Here is a 23,598-nt window from a genome sequence, read left to right on the forward strand (position 1 = left end):
GGAACCCTTCAAACTCTGATTCTATGAGTTTTTCCACCAAACATCCATCTACCTAAGTGACTGGACTTTGACAGACAGACACAGTTGTAGGCTCCGGTGTGTAGAGGGAAGGAAGCAATACTTGAACAAGCTAAACTTGTGTTTCGCTTGGATGGGAGACCCCTGGGAGCCGCATAAGGGCAGAAGGTTTTTTCCCCCTAAAGGAAGACATAGTTGCAATGTGGGTAGGGAGGCACCCATAAGAAAAGCGAATCCACAACACATATACACAGATATTGGAATAAACTATTTCAGATAAACAAACACACCAAATTAATTAAACAATCTCTGAATTACACCTGAAAGTAGTTCCTATAATTTCCAGGTGAACTGAATATGAATTTAAGTTGCTTTTATAGCAGAACTTTGGATGATTTTTTAAATTCAATTCAATTTTAATTCAATAATTTATATGTACAGGGTATAAGGGTTTCAACTCACTAAACTCTGTTTGATTGGAGCTGTTGCATTTACTTATCTGAAAAATGATGCTGATTGATATTCCAGCTTAAAAATTATAATTGCTGAGAAAAATAAATGAAAGAATTGTTAACAATACATCATTTGTGTGCTCTGATGTTTTCTTAATCTTCTTATGCATATTTCATACTTCAGCAAAGCAGTTTGTAAGATTCTGAAGGCTTGGGGGCGGGGGCGGAAATGCACAGTGAATGGAATTGTGAATTGAACCAGAATATTATTGGTTCCTTTTTGGAGGGGGAAACTTGAACTGGAACTAGAGTAATGTCTTTTTGGAAGGGGTGAACTGAACCTGGACTGAATTCTTTTTAAAAAAACAAACTTTCTAAGCCAGGCTCCCTCAACCTTGGCCCTCCAGATGTTTTGAGACTACAATTCCCATCATCCCTGACCACTGGTCCTTCTAGCTAGGGATCATGGGAGTTGTAGGCCAAAAACATCTGGAGGGCCAAGGTTGAGGAAGCTTCTTCTAAGCACTGCATATACATCTATCCAATGCCTTTTTTTCATTCTCTCACCCAGTGAAGAGGAGAAATCACCACCCCTAATGATATTACTCCCATCAATCTAACTGCTTTCATTCCATTAACACATCAGATTACACCATTATGAAGTGATCAATATTGTTTTGCACTTTCCTGAGCAACAGGTGGTTCCAAGGGAGGAGAGGGAGGGGCGCTTTGGGTGCCTTTACATAATAAACTGTTTATTTACAAATGTACAGGCAGAGCAGATGTGAATCAAGGAAGCACTTGCACTGACAATACTATTCAATGAAGCAACAGTCCTTGTTGTCCCTGCCCCCTGCCCAGCAGAGGAACAGCATATCTTGCAGCCCCCAAAGCGGATTGTTCTTTCCATCCAGAAATCTCTTAGCAACCTTTTCCAGCAAGCTCCATACTCAGAGATGATCTTTCATCTCTTCTGCCCACACTCATGTAGCCTCTAGGAAAACAGCTATTCTAAGTAAACCAAATCAAGATTGGAAAGGACAAAGGAAATCTTAAGAGAGGCAAAAAAAAGGTACTGAAAAGGCAGCAGCTATTGCGGCTGCATAAGAGAACACAGTGAGTGATATTCAGTGATGGGCTGCATACATATGATACCTTTAAAGCACTTTTTCCCCCTCAAAGAATTCTGGACACTGTAGCTTGTGAAGGGTTTCTGAGAATTATAACTTTGTGAGGGATGTCCAGAATTCTTTGAGGGGGGAAATGTGCTTCTAATATGCTTTAAAAGTATAGTGTGAATGCACATTTCTACTTGTCCCACTGCTTTCCCCCAGGAAAACCTGCTCTTTACTGTTGAATCTGAGCAAACCTCAATTGGTAGACGTTTGTTCCAATTCAGCAATAAAGAGTGGGTTTTTCCAAGAGAAAGCAGTGGAGCAAATGAAAAACTGCTCAGAGACCCCTGTTTTTTAGGCAAGGGACAAATGACGTGTGGGTGAATCTTTAGATCCATTAATTTCAATGGTACTACTTTGAGTATAACTTGGTTGTATATAACACCCACAATCTATTATTTCCAACATGTTTCACATTCCTTTTTAAGGGAATGTTGCCTTTATCAATAAGGGAAGCAATCCTATGCCTGCTCCAACCTATTTAAAAACAGTATGACCAACTGACTAACCTTTTTGTATACAATGGTATCCAAATGGTGTCCTTTCACTTACAATGCCAGTTTTGATTCAGCAGAGGTGTCCATTAACATGAGGGGGGGAGGTGATTGTCAACAATTCCCCCAAATGATTTCAAGGGGCTAATTTTTTTTGGAGGGGGAATATGCTGGAAACTTAAAGGGAAAGGATGCATCAGGAAAAATCCCATCCCTGCCCTCTGATTAGCAGACACCTCTGTTGGATCAAAAGCCTGTCACCAGTAGGATTCCACCCAAAGATAATTTCTCTTGAAAAAGTTTTCTTCAATACCACCTTTCCCGACATAGCTGTTTCCCTGTAAACAAAGTCTTTACCTGTTGAGACCCAAAGGATGTATTTCATTACATTTGCCTACATCCCCCTTCCCCATTACATTTCAATAACATTTTCCTGCTCTTGGATATTTTTAGGTGGTGCTTGAAATGGAATAGCTTGTAGCTAAATTTTAAAAATCATGACATCACAGTTGTCTTTATTGTACCTACCCTAACCATTGGAGCTGGCTTAACTAAAACAATTTCTCCGTATCTTGCTTAATCTAGGTTTCTAGTAGCCTGTAATTTATGTTCAAATAATGCTTCAGAGTAATTTGGTATTGATTCAAGAGTATCACACAGGACCTTTTTTAAAAAAAAATACAGCTTCCGAAAGGTCAACTATTTTCTTGTTCCTTTGCTCAGTTCTTGCATTTGTTCCCAGAAATTCAGATTTCATCTGGCTAACCCTTGTGAGAAGTTTGGTCACCATCACTGAATTCTAAACTTCACCCACTTCTTCTGCATACCAGAGAATTATCAGATGGTAAATAAACAGAGCCTGTACCTTGAATAATTCAGAACCACTTTCTTCTCAATTTCAACAAATTTCAGTTTATAATTCATCCACTGACTATGGATTACAAAACATATGAAGCCACTTTATACCAAGTCAAGCAATCTGCAGCCCAATCCTACACTTGTTTTCTTTTAAGCCCTGCTGTGCTCAGTGGGCCTTACTTCCTAATAGGAATATTTAGAATTGTAGCCTTAGTCTATCTAGCTCAGTACCATTGAGTCTGACCAGAGTCTCAGGCAAGGATTCGCTGAGCCTGCAATCCAAGATCTTTTTTAAGCTGAGATCTCAATGACTGAACCAAAGATATTTCACACGCAAGCAAATGTTCTGCCACTGAGCTATGGCCCTGTCATATAGATAAGTACTCTGCTCAGTCTTCATTGGATTTGTTTGATGGTTAATATGCTAGAAAGCAAGTTCAATTATTTCCAGAGAGAAAATATTGTCTATTTTGATTTAGAAATTGAAATTAGAAATTGAAATTGAAATTCAATTTCAATTGAAATTGAAAATAGAAATTGAACTAGAAAGCAAGTTCAATTATTTCCAGAGAGAAAATATTGTCTATTTTGATTTAGACAAAAACCCTTTCCTTGAAAACAGGAGTGCAAAGTGGAGCTGCAGAACAGAATGAAGAAATTGCTTCAGAAATGGGTAGGGAAGGTGAAAAGGGAGCTTAGTCACTCACTACATAGGGCCGGAATGGTAAGCTCTAGAGGATTATTATGGGGGAAATGGCATGGGGCTTGGTAAACAAAGTGAGCAGGGACACAGCCCCTAGTACATGGGTAGGCAAACGAAGGCCCGGGGGCTGGATCCGGCCCAATCGCCTTCTAAATCCGGCCCACAGACAGTCCGGGAATCAGCGTGTTTTTAGATGAGTAGAATGTGCCCTTTTATTTAAAATGCATCTCTGGGTTATTTGCGGGGCATAGGAATTCATTCATTTTTTTTTCAAAATATAGTCCAGCCCGCCACAAGGTCTGAGGGACAGTGGACCGCCCCCCTGCTGGAAAAGTTTGCTGACCCCTGCCTTGTACAAAATAAAAAAATAAAACCTTTATGTGCCATCCTACAAGGCAATGCTGAAAGATAATTTCATTCATTCCCTCCAGATTCACATTCCATGGTGACATGTGATTTCAAGACATAGCAGCCAGTGTGAGGTTGTACATTTCCTTGGATGAGCCTTGCATGAAAATTACATCGCACCTTAATGACAAGCTCAGATGTAGTCGTTCATAAGCACAATTCTCCAATATGTGCTGGATGTGACAAACCCCAGCTTGATTTAGAGCAATTGTGCGGAAGAATCAGCCAGACACCCAAAGCTATTGAGTTGGAAAGAAATTCTAGTTGCTCCCAAGTGACTGCTTAAGGATCAGAATGTTAGTAAGCATCATGGGACAGAGCCTGCTTTTCGATGTAATTAGATCCAGAACAGAATCAACTAAATGGCCATTGTTGCTTTCTATTGTCAGTGTGCTCATAAAACAAAATCAGCAGTTATTCAGTTATTCTGCAAGCAGGATGCATGCAATTTAAGATCAGGCACAGGCATTGGCCATATAATGATGATCATTTATTAAATTTATATACCATCCTTCATCCGAAGCTCTAGGGAATTAATAAGGGTGATATGTAACATAAAAACACTAAATACAGTGGTACCTTGGGTTACATACGCTTCAGGTTACATACGCCAGCGGCGTAGCGTGAGTTGTCAGCACCCGGGGCAACGCAAGTAATTTGCGCCCCCTAGCCCGGGGCAAGGCAAGTAATTTGCGCCCCCCCAACCCCTAACCTGCGAGTTGCCGCTGGCGCTGCCGCGCAAACAACGCTGCTTGCCCAGAGGAGGATGGAGGCAGAAGCAGCCGCCGCCTGTGGCTCGGCCGAGGGGATGGCGGCGGCGGCAGGGTGCAGAGGCTGCCCATGCCCGGCCAGGCGTCGGTGGCGGCGTCGGCGCTGCTGCAGCGGCTGCTCCTCCTGCGAGCAGTGAGTGGAGCGCAGCCACAGCGACGGCGGGGTGCGCGCGCGCTAGGGCGCAAGGCTGGCGGTGGCGGCGGGGAGCCCGGCAGAGGAAGGAACTTGTCCCTTCCCTCTGGACTCGCGCCCCCCCCCCCAGATGTTGCGCCCGGTGCGGTCGGCACCCCTGGCACCCCCCACGCTACGCCACTGACATACGCTTCAGGTTACAGACTCCGCTAACCCAGAAATAGTACCTTGGGTTAAGAACTTTGCTTCAGGATGAGAACAGAAATCGCACAGCAGCAGCAGCAGCAGCAGCAAGAGACCCCATTAGCTAAAGTGGTGCTTCAGGTTAACAACAGACCTCTGGAACGAATTAAGTACTTAACCCGAGGTACCACTGTACATGAGACTTGCTATGTGGCAGTTGTGTTTTCACTGGCATTCCCATGTGTGGGCACAATATGTAACCCACCAATTCTACACAGTCACAATATAGATACTTTCAAATGTGCCTCAGAGGGGCCCAAAGGCAACCAATGGCATCCCAATGGAGCAGCCACTGTCATGCATGGAAAATAAAGATCAGAAACATAAAAGAACCACAATAGATGTGACACTAATTGGAAGGATGCAACTAGCATTTCTAGTTATTGTAGGGTAAATGGAAGTGCATACACATTCCATTCTGAGCTACTATCAGCCCCAAGAGGGAAGCTTCCATTAACATCACCTCTAGCCAAATCCTAACGAATAGCATGTGACTTCCCATGTATAGATTGAACAGTTCTGTTTCCCATGTGACTTGAGTTCTTTACTATAAATACTGGCGCCATCATGTTTTGTCCAAGTTTTCAGCAATCTTTGGCAATCAGCCAAAACACTTTGACTCAGTTTGGCGTTACGTGTGTTAGGGTTAGATTTTGGCATGCATAATTTCCACGCGCGCCCCCCCCTCCGCCTCCACAAACTCCAATTCCCTCCCTTTTTCAGCAAACCACAACATGTTGTTATATCCAAAGTGACAAATTATCATTTGTGCTCTAAACCAGAACAGCAAACTAAAATGAGTAACCAACATGGTGATCTCAAAACGATTTGGGCTATAACTCCCATCTTCCCTGACCACTGGTCGTGCCAAGTGGGACTGATGAGAATTGCAGTTCTAAGCACTGAATATCCCTGTTCTTACAATGCAGCAACCTTGCAGGTTTGGGTCTGGTACTGTAAGTGCCTGAATGGAGATCACCTGGGAACCCTAATGATGCCACCTTGAGCTTTATCATCGAAGAAAGGCAGGATGTAAATGTAATTGGCAGTGGAATCCTGTGCATGAATCCTGAGTTTTTTTGTGTAGCGTGTGTGTGCGCGCGTGCGCGTATAGCAAGAGTGAGGAACCTGTGACCCTTCAGAAATTGTTGCACTGCAACTCACATGAGCCTGCAGCCTACATGTCAGGGATGATGGGAGTTATAGTTCAACAACACCTGGAGGGTCACAGGTTCCCCATCCCTGGTATAGAGAACTGCAACTTTATAATGGTCTGCAGTTTTAATGGACTTAAATTCACTGGTAAAATATTGATAAAATATATATTTTTTTAAAAAATAGTCTGGAAGGCAAGAGAAATTGCACTTTCCCTATTTGAATTTGTGTAACTTGTAACCACAAAGCTGAACGCAGCCCAGCCATTTATGTATGGTGTCCTATCAGGAGTTCAGCAAACCTCCTCCTTCCAAGGCCAGTCTGAAACAGAAGTAATAAAGGGATTGTCAAGGATCTAGCAGGCCTCATGACATGGCATGTGAGTAGCAGTCAGTTCTGTGGCTCATAATTCTGCAGTCTGATTTAGTGCAAAAATTAGAATGACACTATTTACAGCTGTCAGAGAAATACCCTGTCATTCCATTAGAGATGGACAGAGCAGTCTGGTTCTGGTTCATGTCAGTATATTATGTCCCATTCATAAACTCATTCCAATGCATTTCCACATCATTCTGCAATTAAAAAAGAAATAGAAAATTCACATTTTTGTAAGGTATTTTACCCTAATATTGTAAGCATTTTAGACACATTGGGTACTTTTTTTAGCCAACAGCTATATCACAAAATTCTGAGAAATGCAAAAACTGAAGGGTCATGGCATTCCAATTTGTATATTAAACCAGGAAGTGCAAACCAGGCCTGTTTGTTGTAAATCACTTCAAGACTTCTTGTTGTGGGAAGTGATTCATAAAGTCAGTAAACCTAGCCTAACAAGATTGCTTCTAAATGCGTACTGAACAAAATCCTCAAGCATGTCTACTTTCTCTCTCTAGAAGGTCAGAAGCTTGCAAAACATCACTTACAAAATCTGACTCGCCTCACCCACTGCTTCTCTCAAAACTTTCCTAAATCATGCCATGCTGACATGACTTTGAGAGAGAGAAAATATCCTGGTGTGCCATGCCTCAAAATGCTACCAAAGCATTTTTAACCTTATTAGCACATGGTGAGATGGAAGCAACACTCAACAACATTCACAACGGTGTTGTGAAGTGATGCAAGCAATTTGATTTGAGCTAATCTTTTGTTGGTGTTTTCTGAGCCACAGTTCTTTGTCTTCTTAGTTGCTTGCCATATGAAATAGCAGTATGAGGAGAGATTTTTGAAATTCAAGCAAGCAAACAAACAAAGCCACATGCAGAAATTACAATCTTGAGCTATGATCACAGATTTTACTGCCCACATAGCACTCCCTCAGGAATACATGTTTGACCTGTTCCCTTAGTTCTTTTTTTAAAAAAAAACCCAAAAAAACCCTCGACTTTCCTTATGTAATCCATAAATAATCAAACTGGATGAGATCAAGGAAGTGTCTTTTGGTTATGTCATTCAGCAGAGTCCTATGCACATTGCTTGTACTGTATTACCAGGAGTGGTGAAATTCAGGCCCAGGGCTGAATGTGGTCCTCCAAGTCTCCTTATTTGGCTCTCAAGACACTCAATAGGTCATGCCCCTTCCCTAAGTGACACATCCCCAGCCCTTCAGTGCTTTTGGCCAGCTGGAATGTGCCCTGAAACGGTAATACTGTCTCTTACTTGCATGGATGGAGGACAGAGAGATGTAAGGCAAGGTACAGAAACCTACTGACTTCTGCATGACTGGAACATTTCGTTTCTCGTTTCCATTTTCATAATAATTCTGCAGCATCCCTACTTAAGGATGATATCTTAATGATGGATGGCTGAGTGGGAAAAGGGGATGGAAAAGTGGAGAAACAAAACTTTAACTTTCCATCTCCCACTTTCCCTCCCCACCAAACTTGACAGCCCTTTAGCCAAAGTAAAGGTGCCATTCTTTCACATTTCATACAATGAAGTATAAGTTAATTGCCAATCCAGACCTGCACTTTTTAGTTTGGGCCAATATTGAATGACTGCTGCTGTCGACTCATCCCCTTAAATTCTCCCCTCCTCTAAAATTCATGGAAGGCCAGCTTTTCTACCTTCAAACAGTAAATCCCAAGTGCTGAATTGAAAGTGCAGGATTGTTGCTACAAGCTCCTTTTAATGTTTGTTTAATAAGTTGTTTATCAATCCTTAGGCACCAGTCAACTGGGATCTGCAATATAATAGGAATCCATAGTCACCCTGTGAAAATTAAAGGGAGAGAGCAAGAAATAAGATTGAAGGAGGAAGAGAGAGACTAGACAGCACAATAATGATACTGCTAAATGCACTTGCATTTGGCAGACACAGGTAATTCCTGACTATTGCTGAAAATTCTCACGCACCAACTGACAAATGCTGTGGAAAAATCAGGAAGAGACTCAGATTGAGATGTGGATGTTTCTGGGGTGGGGGCAAGAGGGGCAGTTGCCTTTCCCCCAGATGAGGCATAATATCCAAATTTCTTGCTTTCATATATTAAAAAAAGAAGAGGTTTCTAGTATTTTGTAGAATCAGAGATATACCGTATTTTTCTGTGTATAAGATGCCACCATGTATAAAACGCCCCTAATTTGAGTGACTCCAAATTAAGAAAAAAAACCCTCAGCACTACCTGTGCTTAAACTGAGCCCCAATTTTAAACTTTTTTTTTTTTTGTTAAAAACCTAGTCTTATACACGGAAAAATACGGTAATTCAAAATGTAAATGCACTGTCCTCCTCAACCTTTCTTGTTAAGAAAACTAGTATGTTCCTCCCCTTCAGTGTTTCACTTTGCCACCGCCACCACCCCAGAAAAATTACTGCAGATGTGCCATCTCTCCCTCAGGATTGTGGGTGCCTGCCACCATAATACCATAACATGCGACATCACACATACATGCCTGCAAGTAGTGCATGTGACGTCACACACATGGCGTGCGACATCACGTCACATTTTTGGACGGGGGGCTCCGTGCTGGTGTGTGCATGTGACATTGCACGTTTGTGTTGTGGCGGCTGGCGGCAGCTCCTCTTCATTCCCCTCTCCAAAACCAGTAAGGCACCCTTTTCCGTGGGGAGGGGCTTGGACACAGAGGCAGAGAGACTCTGCCCCCACATCTGAGCTCACCCCACAGAAAAGGGTGACTCACTGGCTGGCTGCGGAGGGCAGAGCTGAACTGCTTCTCTCTTGGAGGCAGTGCCATAGAGGCTGGCTGTCTGGCTGTCTCCGGCTTTGCAGATTGAGTTTGTGGGTGCCCGCCCCCACAATTATATCCACCTATGATGGATGGGAAACTGAAGACAAGAGACAGTGACGGACACCAAAGTTGACCAAGCATAGCTTTGTAAGGATTTTGGCTGTGATCTCCAAAATATGGTTACCAGATTTTTTTCAATGAATCCAGGGACACTTTTTTTTTTTAACTGAGTAGCAACAGGGAATCAGTAGTGGGGATGGCGAGGCAAAAGACCCTAGGCCCAAGCGCACGGGCATATTGTATAAAGGTGCAAAGCCCTTCTTTCACACCCTGTGAAACATAAATGTGCAGTTTTTTAAAAACTGGGCAACGGCGCAACACCCGCCCATGACTTCCGAGCCTACCCCGATCTCCTGTCCCCTTCTCCCTTTGTTTTGACAGATGGGGGGGGGGCTCGGGAGACACGGGCGGGCAGCTGTTGCCCAGGAGGGGTCAAGGCGCACAGTTTCTCTGCCAGGCAAGGTGCAAAGCCCTTCTTTCGCGCCCTGTGAAACATAAATGCTTAGTTTTTTTAAAAAAAACTGGGCAACGGCTGCTCACCCACGACTCCCGAGCCTCCCTCCCTCAGTCAAAACAAAAGGGGCACGGGGCAGGAGATCTGTACTGCTGGACATCCCTGGTTCCCCTTCAACAACAGCAGCAGCCGTGGCAGTCAGCAGCCCAGAGCCAGCCTGGCAGCGCAGTTGGCTCTGGCTGGCTCCAGGAGCTGCTCACTGCCGTGGCACCCGCTATTTTTCCTCTCCGGAAGTCCCCATATGATGTTTTGTGCTGAGGCTGCCGCTGCCACGTTTCCCGGGGACAGATTTGCCAATCCGGGGACTGTCCCCGGGAACCAGGGACGTCTGGTAACCCTACTCCAAAACCCAGGTCTCTTCGATGCCAGTGGCACTCTGCAGAGGGTAACACTGGCGTGCATGGCACTTTAAGGGCTAATAAAAGACATTGTTGCCTGATCCATTTTGTTTACAATATACAAGCTGTAGCTTCAGCTGGAACAAAATGTGTTAGAGGATCACAGCCAAGGTTAGATAACAATCACGGAATAGAGGAGACGACAGAAGGCAAAGACGCACTGCGGGACGGGGGTGGGGAGTGGCATGACTTTGTTTTCATGTTGTGATCAACAGGCTGTTTCCATTCTGAGGAAGTTATTCGTATTAAGTTGTCAGAAGGCAGAAGTACACTCCCATCCTGTTACCATCGGTGCAGCTCACAGGAGCATCATGGTCTCATTGAAACTATTTCCTTTTGAGGCATACCAGACTATACTGGTGGGTAGTGAGATTATTAAGATGCTTTGAGGAGGCGTGCAAGAGTCCATTATAGGAAAAAGTACAGAGCCATTATACCCCCATAGTAATGCTCACAATATACATACTACGGTTTATTATCTCACAGGACTCTGTGCAGAAGTTTTGCTCACTTACAATAATGCTACAGGTTTTTGGGAATGTCTCCCTAGAGGTATCACTCGATTACTCTTCCCTCAGCTGAATGTATGAACTGAGTCTATTGAAAAGTTTTGCATCTGAAGCAACAGAAAGAGTTCCTCCTGTAACATTGCATCAGTGACAGTTCATTCATTCACACATGCATATTATGGTCACCAAGTCATAAAACATGAATGCGAGAATCAGCCCTTTGACGTGTTTCCCAGAAAGGGTGGGGTAGGGGGTTGTTTTTGCAGAGTGTTTACCAGTTTCCAAGATCACAATGCGTTTCTTGGATATTGGGGCCAGAACAAAAGCAAGCTGTATAGATGTTTTGAACCATGGTGCTTTCATGAAAGCTTTTTTTTCTTTTTCTTTTTGAGTCATACTTCTGGAAATCTGCCAGTGTGGTGTATGCCTCTATAGAGCACTTTGATGACAAGGACTGAACAGTGGCATGTTTATCTCTAGGTCACTTGAGCCAAGAACAATGTTCTCATCACAAAAGCAACAAAAACAAGCAAAATATACAGGGGTAATGAAGATACAAAGGCAGATTTTGAATTATTGACTTAAGACCCCTGCATTTGCTATGGAGAATGCTGCCAAAAACAGCCTCTCCTGGGTGAGAGAACACCAAGCTAACCATAATACATATTAGTACTAATAATGGGATGGGAGAGTTCTACAGAGTCAGCTTCCATGCCCCACTTTGTGTTTCTTGCAGCTGCTGTAGCAATGCTTGAGGATTTCAGTTTCTGTGAATTCTTATGCAAACTGAACTGACCTCCTGGAGTAATGTGCTGATCCAAAGGTAATTATTCTTCAGATTTCACACTTCTCTGAATTTCACAGTACAGCTCAGCTAGCAAAAATCATACCAAAATGCATTAAACTAACAAACTTAATTCCAATAGGGACAAATGTAAGGTTCTGCACTTAGGCAAGAAGAACCAGCTGCACAAATATAAGGTGGGTGACACCTGGATTGCCAGTAGTACATGTAAAAATGATCCAGGGGTCTTCGTATACCGCAAGCTTAACGCGAGTCAACAGTGTGATGCAGCAGCAAAAAAAGCTAATGCTATTCAAAGTTGCATCAACAGAAGAAAAGTGTCCCAATCAAGGGAAGTAATAGTACTACTCTATTCGGACCACACCTGGAGTCAAATGTCCAGTTCTGGGCACCTCAGTTTAAGAAGAATATTGATTAGTTGGAACGTGTACAGAAGAAGGTAACCAAGGTGATCAAGGGTCTAGAAACCAAGCCTGATGAGGAATGGTTGAAGGAATTGGATGTGTTTGCTCAGATAAAGAGGAGACTGAGACGAGATATGATAGCCATCTTCAAATATCTAAAGAGCTGTCACATGGTGACTAGAGCAAGCTTTTTTCCCCTCCTGCTCCAGAGGCTAGGACCCAAACCAATGAATTCAAGTTACAAGAAAGCAGAATCCCACTAAACATCAAGAAGAACTTTCTGACAGTAAAAGCTGCTCCACAGTGGAACAGACTACCATAAGAGGTGGTGGACTCTCCTTCTCTGGAGGTTTTTAAGCAAAGGTTGTATGACCACCTAACATGTATGATTTAGTTGAGATACCTGCATTGCAGAGGGTTGGACTAGATGACCCTTGCAGTACCTTCCAACTCTACAATTCTATGATTCTACGTATATTTTAGGACAAAATATGGAGAAATACACACAGTGAAATAAAATATGTATTTTTAAATACAATTTTTATGTGGATTTGAACAACTTTAGGATAAGTACAGAAATGGGACAGAGCAGACTCACAAAAAGGACACATGTGAAACTGTTAGGCTGATCTAGTCATCCATATTCACAACCTCATGGCCAAGTTTCATTGCTAGCTATTTCAGGTAGGATGGGGTGGCAACTCATCATTCAAGAACATCCCTTTGGCAAATGTGATGACTACTGTCAGAACCTCAAAACAATAGAAATAATTATTGTTGCTCTTGATCCTAAGTCTGGAGTTGGTTACATGTTCCAGGTGAAAGGAACTTTTGCACAGAAAATTATTTGTTTGCTGGTAAGGTTTAAAAATGATTTGATTTTTCATGCATAGCAAAAGTGTCATTTGGGTTTTCTCAGAATTAGTCCGTTATTCTTTGCTTATTTCCCCCACAGCCCCTTGGCTGAATGCACATTTGCTTTACTTTTCCAGAGACAAAGCATTATTCCTCTTTACCTGGCATAAGTTGATCGTCCTGTAAGGATCTGGCTAATGATGCAATCTGTTTGGGGACATGAACTAATGCCTCACATATACAGACAGGCATGATTCCACATAAGTTTTGCAGTGCCCTTATCAGCATGTCCACCTATGGTCTGCAGCTGCAGGTGGGCTTCCTTAGTCCCCTGTTCCTAAGCAACTGTCTCTGTTGGAAGCCAAACTAACCTGGTAGACTTTCTGCACTCCTCACAGCCATTACTGGTTGCTGATCAGGGTCCACACCCACTCCTTTGCAAATGGAAGTGCTGGACTAGAATCCAGTGGAGACTCTTGACTGGAGGAGAGGCAATTTTCTTTTATTCTTCCCCATCTGGAAGCCCTCTGCACCACGCTATTCCAGAGGGTCTCCAGAGCAGCTTTGCAAAAGGCACAAGAGGCTTCAGTTGGGAAAGAAGAATTGGTTAAAACAGCCTCCCTGTCCCCTGCCTCCACTGTGAGCCAAACAACGCTAATCACAAGCTTCGTTCCAATCCACTGCCTTTTCATGTGCCAGCATAAAATGCTCCCTTTCCCTCTGCAGACTCTCTTTACAACAAAGCACAAATGCAATCTTCGAAGCAATGCAGGTGGAATTTCTAGGTGTGAAAAATGCTTTTGAACAATGTCCCTAGAAGATGGCACCCAACCTGGTGCCATTCAGATGTTTTGGACAACAACTCCTATCATCCCTAATGATGAGCCATGCTGGCTAGGGCTAATGGGAACCACAGCCCAAAATGTCTGGAAATGGCTGCAGCAGAACATTTCGTATTGCCTGCACGAGCTACAGTAAGATGAAAATCTCAAGGATCCGAGAAGGTGACTTAGCCTTCCACGTCCATAATAAGAATATGCAGGAAACAGAGGTCAACACTGACCCACGTAGGTTCTGAGTAGCATTCTCCTCAGTGAGGAGGGATGTAAGTGAAGACATCTGCATTATTTTATTATCACTACATGGCAGTGTCCTCCTGAATATTAATTTTATTGTGAAGTAGGGGCACTAAAGCAGCAACATTCTTAAACACCCGACAAATGAGGGATTCATTTCCTTTTGTATTTTGTGAACACCTCAGGACTGGAAAGCCAAAAAAAGGCTCATGGCTGAGCCTGGAAATAAATACAGGCATCCCCCCCACTGACACAGGTGTTAGGTTCCAAGTCCTGGCACATAACTGAAATTGTGTAGAGTGGGGAACACCATATTATGTTTTCAGTTGAACAGTTATGGAAGTATTTTGTAAGTGTGTGTGTGTGTTTCAACAGAATACTGTACTATAACCTCACTTTGTAACAGGAGTTCTTCTGTTCAGAGTTTCAGCCAACTGCCCATTCCCTGATCTCAGATACTCCATTCCATTCCCTGGTTTTCTTTTCCAACAATATTTCATGGCTCCTGAGCACGCTCAGTCCTCCTTGGGCACTTCTTTTAATTGTAATTCCGTAAACCAGTTTCACTAGAGCATGCCAATCTCTCTTGTTTCTCAATGGTCTCACTCCCACTTCATTTCTGTCAGCACTAGCTACCTGAATTTACTATGAGTGATGCTCCCTCTCTAAACAATGTTATTTTACCAAACCTCTTGGGCCACCCTTGCCCCTTCTTTATGATGCTGTTATCTTATGATATAAATGCAGTGATCTGCCTCTTCTATCAAGAGTTAGCTACAGTGACCAACTTATAGCTCCAGGGTATACAAGTGTTCTCAGCTTCAGGTCTCAGTATAGTAATACTGGAAAGAACCCATATTTCTTTCTGTACTTTCAGATTTTGAATGCACACTTAAAAAGAAAATCCCACCCATAAAGCATGCAAACTGCCCTCTGCATTGAGAAACAAGATATTGAGAGGGAGAAGGAAACATATGTTCTCGCTTATATTTTTTCCAAATTGCTTTTCCAAACAATCCAACCATATGGATGTAATTTATAAAAACCTGAGTCATGCTGTTGTTATAACATTCATCATCATTTATCATTTACAGGAGGGAAAGACATTTCCAAATTACTGGCCCAGTTCAGACATCACACTAAGCCATAGTGAACAACTATGGCTTAATATGAACACACAGCATGTTGGTGTACACTGCTCAAAAGTTCTCATTTCCTCCTCTCCTGCTGCTGCCACAGTGCCAGGAAACAAGCCAGAGTTTGATTTGCAATAACAGCCAAACCTAGCTCATGGTTGGGTTCCATCAAAACAAACCATGAGCACTGAAACTCTTTTTTCTTGGCTTACTGCTCATAGTTTGTTTCGGGAAAACAAGTCATAACCCTGGTTCAGATGGCACAACAAGCCATACTCTGGCTCGTTCTCCAGTGGTGTGACAGCAGCAGGAACAAGGGAGGAACAAAGCAATAACATTTGGGCAGCATGCCACCAGCACAATGCAAGCTCGTGTTAAACCAGGGTTAGTGTTAAACCAGTGTTAAACCAGGGTTAAACTATGGTTTAAAAGTGACGTGAAAACCAGGTCACTGTAAGCTGAACCTTTGATCCATGAAATCCATATCCCAGACATTTCTAACATTTTAAGAAGGTCATTCACAAAGTTAGTCAGCGAGGGCTTAGCCATTCATTTCTCTCTTCAAGCTAGCCAATATTTCTTCCCCAACTATGGAGATTTCAGAGTACACTGTGAAATATTGACTTAAGAAAAACCAACTGTATAAGGCTCTCCTGTGCCTGACTTTCAAGCGTCGCAGCAACCACTCTTAACCAAACTCTCACATGGTGGATAACCAATATACCATGGACCTCTGGATATGCTTCATAGGTTAAAGCACGGTGGGCCTTAGATGGCTATGAAATTCCTATGGCAGTATACAGTTCCCTTGTTCCATTAGTGCAATGATTTCTCCTAGAACAAATGAGTTTCCCCACCACAATCCAAAGTGCTCTGGAGGTTTTGGGGGGGGGGACCTAGGGCCAATTTAGGGAGAGTATGGGAGGAGGAGAGTGGAGAAAGTTCTGTTGTACAAGAAATGATCTATGTGCATTAGCACTACAGTGGTGCCCCGCAAGACGAATGCCTCGCAAGACGGAAAACCCGCTGGACGAAAGGGTTTTCCGTTTTGGAGGTGCTTCGCAAAACGAATTTCCTATGGGCTTGCTTCGCAAGACGAAAATGTCTTGCGAGTTCCTGTGGGGTTTCTTTCCTTCCCCCCCCCCTTTTTCCCAAGCCGCTAAGCCGCTTATCAGCTGATCCTAAGCCGCTAAAAGCCACTTAACAGCTGATCCGCTAAGCCGCTTAACAGCTGATCCGCTAAGCCGCTAAACCGCTTATCAGCTGATCCGCTAAGCCGCTAAACCGCTTATCAGCTGATCCGCTAAGCCGCTAAACCGCTTATCAGCTGATCCGCTAAGCCCGCTAAGCTGCTAATAGCGCTAATCTGCTAAGCCGCTAATGGGCTTGCTTCGCAAGATGAAAAAACCGCAAGACGAAGAGACTCGCGGAACAGATTCTTTTCGTCTTGCGAGGCACCGCTGTACTTTGGATATAAGCCAATATCTACGCAAAGCATGCTTGCAAAAGTAGCAGTATGCCTGGGTGCAAAGGTACCGGTGATTGGCGAAGGGGGATCAAACCGGTGATCTCGACATAATTTCATTTTTCAATAGATTAATTTAAAAGGAGCCTCAGAGCAGCCAAATTAAACATTCAAACATGTGCTGTTTAAAGGAGCTAGAATCACATTATGCTCTTGATCTATGTAGGAGTGTCAACACAATGTTCAATCATTTTAATAAACCTTCCTTATATTCATAACATCTAGCAAATATTAGACACACAGTGAGGCAGCCTTCCTAGTGTTTTTACTAGCTGCCTCTATGCTCTGTGCACCTCCAACTTTTAAGGCATTGAAGGTCATAACTCAGAATCTTTACAACCTGAAAATGTACACTATACTGATGTCAACAGGGTATTCTTTTTTATTATTCTTTAAAAGATACCAGTGACAATAACAGACATCTGATAATACTTTCTAATTGGTGGCAGGTGGGTGGCATAGAGAGACACAGATGCATCACTGATTTTGGACCAAAAAGCGAGTATCCTGTAATACACAATCCTACCATAACTGCCTCCAATTCACAAAAACAAATTGAACTGTAGGAAAAAAATAGATATGAAGCTGAATAGTATGAATATTATTATTGTTTTGTCGCTAGAAGTCAAAAGGATGACCATGGACTTTTAAAAGATGGCAATAATTGAAAATTATGTACTTCTTTTACCCACCCAAGAAAATTGGGTCATATTGATGTATCCATTTTTTAAGAAATGAAGGACATGCTAGATCCCAGGGCAAAATTAACTGGTATGTCTATTAGCAAACTGAGCTGGTAAGTGCGGCCAAATCACGGCCACTGGGAAACAAGTAGTAGGAATCAGCATGTTGGTTGGAACGCCAAAGTTTACAGAAATATAAAAAAGGAGAACTCTCCTCCCCACCCACAAAAATCTATGAGGACTGAGCATGTTCAGTGACCACAGAATACAGTGGTACCTCGGGTTACAGATGCTTCAGGTTACAGACACTTCAGGTTACAGATTCCGCTAACCCAGAAGTAGTACCTCGGGTTAAGAACTTTGCTTCAGGATGAGAACAGAAATTGAGCAGCGGCGGCAGCAGGAGGCCCCATTAGCTAAAGTGGTACCTCAGGTTAAGAACAGTTTCAGGTTAAGAACGGACCTCCAGAACGAATTAAGTTCTTAACCCAAGGTATCAGTGTTAAGAACTTAATTCGTTCTGGAGGTCCGTTCTTAACCTGAAACTGTTCTTAACCTGAGGTATTTCTGGGTTAGCAGAGTCTGTAACCTGAAGAGTCTGTAACCCGAGGTACCACTGTACTGAATTTGTTTTAGAGAGGGCCATAAAATGGAGCATCATGAAATAGGTATAGGCTGGCACTTTTGTTACAGATCCCAGTTTTATGTGGCATCATGAGTTCGGCTGCCAGTGGCGAGAAGCAGGAAAACAAAACCACATCACAACACAAGCTGTACTAGACATTGCAGAAAGGAGGCACTACATATGCAATGATAATCTCTGGTGACAGCCTCGCATTTACTGTAACATCAAGTTTGATGCTAGATTAGACACTGACAGATGCAGCCTCTGAATCATATTCTGCGCTGTGCAGATGAAAGAGTAAGCTTCCCTAATCTCTAAACTCCAAAGAAAGTACTTCCCAAACATGCTCACACAACTTATTGAGGAGTGAAAAGGAAAGACTCCAAAACCTTGCATTTCCTTACCAACTTCAGGCTCTAGTGGGAGCTGCGAAATGTTATCTTTCTTGAAATCTGCATTCCTCCGAGCATTCTTACTCCCAATATTCAAAATATTCCATTACGGGAGAAATGGCACAAAAGCAGAGTTTAAAGAAAAAGATTTCTTCGACATAAAGAGGGGATATTCATGTCACATATGTGGTTCTCACAGTTGGTGAGCCAGAGGTTTCTAGCCACTAACATTTCACTCCTGCAGTTTGGAGGTAAGGACTAGACTGTGACTTAATCTAGTACTTAATCTTCTAGACTTAATCTTCACTTTCAATTGCATGGGAACTACTGAATCTTGGGCTCCTTCTCTACCACTCAGTAATATCAGAAGCCTGGTGCCACATGGGCAGAGTCCCCACTGCTCCCTCTGGAATCAAGAGCAGCACTGCTGTGGGAACAAGTCACCATGTGGAGTTCTTCCATATGACCACAGACTTCCATTATCAAGCAATTCTGGAAGGAGATACACGCCTAATTTTGATCCCCCAGTGTCAATGCTAGATCTTAATCTGGGAGTGGGGACCTGAGGCCCTCCAGATGTTGTTGGACTTCAACTCAAGCACCATGACCAACAGAGACGATGGAAGTTGTAGTCCAGAAACATCTAGAGGACCTCAGGTTCCCCATCTCCATCTTAGTCCTTGCAAAACAATGTGGGTACAGTTTTACCATTGTGCTAGCATCTCTACCTATGTTTTGCAAGCCTCACCGACACATATCTGCCAATCTTTCAACATCTAGAAGATTTGAGACTAACATATCTCACATATTTTTAAATGAACTTCCCCAGTAACAGAAGGAACCATGCAGTTGACTCCTTTAGCCAATGTCTGGCATTACAGAGTGGCACAGAAAGGAGTTATGATGCAAAAAAAGTGGCTCACTTTCCCACCTGCCTTATGTTTGATTATGGCCTAAAACCCAAATGCTGAAAAGGAAAGCAGATAGTATTACAAAATATGCAAAAATTAAAGTATAAAACAGATTGGTCAGGAAGGGAGGGTGAGAGACCCTACATGCAGGGAATGCCTAATCTAAAATCTGTTTTTTACTGTTTTCATTGTAATTATTTGTATGTTTTAAACAGGTTTTTATATGTATATAGTTTTAATTCTATCAATATTTAATTTTTTTCTTGATGGTTAATATATGTTTTTAGAAGTTCTAAATAAATAAATAATAAAATCACACAACCCCAATATCAAATCTCCCAACGTGGAAATAAATAAGGTAGGCTAGCGTATGGGCCCACCATCTCCAGTCACCTGTGTTGCCTCTGGGCAAGAAAAAACACGTGAAATGAGAAGGTGATCTGCAGAATTGTCTCATAGCCACCTTAGGCTTTCAGTTCTTGTGAGGACCCGCACAATAATGCAGAAAAGATCAATTCCAATGCCCAAGGTGTAGCAAGGTTCCTTTAAGGCTACTGTGAGGAGGGGATCACAACAAACAGATGCATCTGAGTATCGCTGCAGTAATTTCTTTGTCATCCCTGGAAACAAAGAGTGCAAACACAATTCGTATTATTATTCTAAGCACACAAATGACCTCTCTAATGAGTCTGGCAAAACAGATAATTTTAAATTATACATTTCTTCTGCTTGACGTGGCATCTGCTACTCTTTGCTTCTGCACCTTAGTGAGGACAAATATTCAACTTTGGGGCCTAAGTGAATGCCAATATGTTCAAAAAGAGATTTACTCAAAATTTCCTTGACAGCAGCTGCTGAGCTTTCAGAGGTTATAAATCCATCCTCAAAATGGGGTTTTAGGATAAACCGGTACAGTGTACACACAGAAGGAAATTAAAACCGGAAAAGCAGAAAAGATAATTGCCAAAAATAATAAAAATGAAAACAGAAGAAAAATCACATGCCTGGATTTTAGCTTCTCATTTCGCAACTTAAAGAAAAAGAACTAAAGAACCTTACCATTTACTCCTCCCGATGAAGGAAAAATGCAGCCATCAACAGGCCTAGGTCATTTACACAGGAATAGTTAGAAACATAAAAGGCTGCCTTAAGCCAAGTCACATCACGGCTCCATCTAGCTCAGTATTATACAGACAGGTAGTAGCTCTCCAGAGTTTCAAACAGGGAGCCCTTCTCAGACTTTCCAGGACATGCTGGCAATTGAACATGCAAAGTAGATTGTCTACTACTGAGCTATGGCCCTTTCCCCTTCCATTTATTTGTGTTTTTAGTACTTTTATATCCCACCTTTCTTCCATCATGGAACTTGAGGCAGTATAAAGGGCTTCCTGTGCCTTCTCCTATCCGAGCATTTACCAGAACCTGGGACCAATTTGTTGCTGTGAGATTACCAAATGGTGTGTGAAAACAGCATGTGCTTCACCCTTTATCTTGCATGAAGTTACCTATTGTTTTCTTGCTGGCTAATTTTCTTATATCCTGTCCCTCATCCTAAGGTAATAAAACCAACAAGTAGCAATAAAACCTTAACTAAAATTCCAATGCAACAGTGTACCAAATAGCTGAAATAAATCCTTTTTTAATTTTAGCCAGATTATTACCAGCATAAGTGACAACCAGATTTCACTAGGGAGAGAATTCTGGACACAGAGGGCTGCCACCAAGAACACCCTGCCCGACCACACAAGCCATGCCCACTGATGGCAGAATTGGAAAAGTCTTCCCCACCTAGCTGAAAGGTACAAGGGAGCAAGTATTGGAAAAATTGAACTTTTAAGTACTTGGTCCTCAATTCATGTAAGGTTTTTGACACCAATTACTTATCACTGTATCATAATGCACTTAACAGAATGCAACGCTGAACAGAATGGGCCTACCTCAAAGCAAATAATCACACTAATAAGTTGGAATTTAAAAAATCATTACTGAAGTAAGTCGAACAAAACAATAAAAATTATAGGACAAATACCAAAATAACAACAACCAGGGCAGTATACCTGAAAGAGACTTAAATCAGGTAAGCATAGTACCTAAAATAATTAGGAAAGCTGAATTTCACGTTGTACCGTGGAAAGAGAGTCCCGTGTGTCTGTATTTGTTGTATATTTGATAAAATCCCACAAAACAGCACAGACTGTTTCACGATCCTCCAAGCCTTCGGAAACACATAATTTATGAGTTGTTTTTTCAGCTACAGTAGTGCTAAACTCTGCATGTTTTTATACCACAGCAAGAGTCACAAGTCCTGTACATTTTCCCATTTGGGGGCAACTGGGAGTTCTGGCAGCCACCAATATCCATGTCAAGAGTTCCTAAGAGTTCAACCCTTTCCATAAGTTTGATTTTATTAAACTAAACTTATAACCAGCCTCTCTAAACTAAACCTGCCATTCAAGCATTTCTCAACGTAAAACACAGTCTTGTCAGATTTCATATGAAGGGCACGAATGAGTACAAAACATTACACTGGAAAAAACCAGGACCACATTGCCACTTTGTGGTGCTACTGTTGGGCAAACAAAGATTTGTTCTTAGAAAACAAACACTGTCCCATTCATCAGCAGTTCTGAAGATCAACCTCTGGGGATCAAATTTGTAACAAGAGGAACCTACTCAACAGCTGGTCTAATAAAGCAGAATTGTCAACTTTTGATTCCAATAATATTTGTTGATTGCTTAGGAAGACCCGTCTGGATCAGGCCAATGGTCCTTCTAGTCTCACAGTGGTCAACCAGCCTATGGTAAGCTTGCAAGCAGGACATGGGTGCAAGAACACACTCCCCTCTTGTGGTTTCCAGCAACAGATCTATAAAGAAAAATAGTGTTTCTCCCTTCGCTCTCTTCAGTTCTGTCTGGAGAATATATTTCCTCCCTTCACAGTTTGCATAATGTTTCCCTGAAAATGTTATCAAACTGCATTCGTGCTCATTACTGCTGAAGGGACAGATGATGAGACTGTAGAAAGTGACAGTTCAAATAACTGCAGAGAGGGCATTGTTCACATTAAATTTCTTTCTTAAAAGAAGCCGATTTACAAGAGCTGGATTTTTTGCTTGTCAGAGGAGCAGAGTATAGTATAAGAAGGGGAAATATCGTTATGCCTCACCCCCACCTTTTAACAAATAAATAAAGTGGGGGACAAAATGTTGTTTTTGTCTTCTTTATATATGAAAATCCGCACACCATCACCAACGTTTTGAAAAGGTAAACATAATAATAGCAAACTAAGTACCAAACTGAACTTATAAATAGTGGGGGAAGTAATATACTGTATACCTGTAGTACATATTATTCCAGGATTTGCAGAAAAATGTGCTCAGTTCTCTCTAAATTTATCTGAGATTTGTTGCCCTTTTTGATCAGATATAATTGGTGATTTCCATCATTTTGCCGACAGGTAATTAGGATTTGGGGGTGGAGAAAATGTCAAAGGGTAACAACATATGAATATACTTTAATACTTTGAATGTTCAATTAGATAATCACAAGATCCTCAAAAAAAGCAGGCAAGCCAACTGCTCAAGACTAAATGACCAAGCTGGAAAACTACCAGTTATATTAAAAAATAAATAAATCACTATTTATTTTTAAACTACTAAACATATACCACAGCTAATTAGGTCCCCAAGGCAGCTAACAAACAAGTTGGTCAAGATAATGTCACATTTCAAAAACTCAAGTATAATAATTTAAAAAATAAACACTCATAACATTACAAATATACATTTAAATGCAACAGAGAAATCATTCTCCAAGGGCCCTCCTAAATCTCTTTGCTGGCCTTCAAAAGTTAGCAAGGGGTGTTATTTAGAAAGTCTCTCAAAGGGCAGAGACTTTAAAAGCCACCTTCATCTTGTCACCTTCTTTTTTAGCAGAGCCATTTGCCAGAGAACGGCGTCCCTGGTTACCTAAGGGCCCCGAGGGTGATCACATGGAAGAAAGTTTTAGTTTTAAATGTGAGCACTTAATAGGGTTTCCAAACCATCTGAATTTTGCTGGCTTGGCCAGAATGTCACCTTCCTTGTCATTTATAATAAAAAAAACAGAAG

The 23,598-nt window shown here is 42.1% G+C and overlaps 1 protein-coding gene across 1 annotated transcript in view; it reads right to left on the reverse strand.

Moving 5' to 3' along the window:
* Positions 1–23,598, reverse strand: part of PLCL1 (phospholipase C like 1 (inactive)) — a 196,614-nt gene that overhangs the window by 98,331 nt on the left and 74,685 nt on the right. The gene's annotated exons all lie outside the window — the stretch shown is intronic.

This window comes from Podarcis liolepis (assembly GCF_965112155.1).
Source record: "Podarcis liolepis genome assembly, chromosome: 1".
NCBI classification, from domain to species: domain Eukaryota; kingdom Metazoa; phylum Chordata; class Lepidosauria; order Squamata; family Lacertidae; genus Podarcis; species Podarcis liolepis.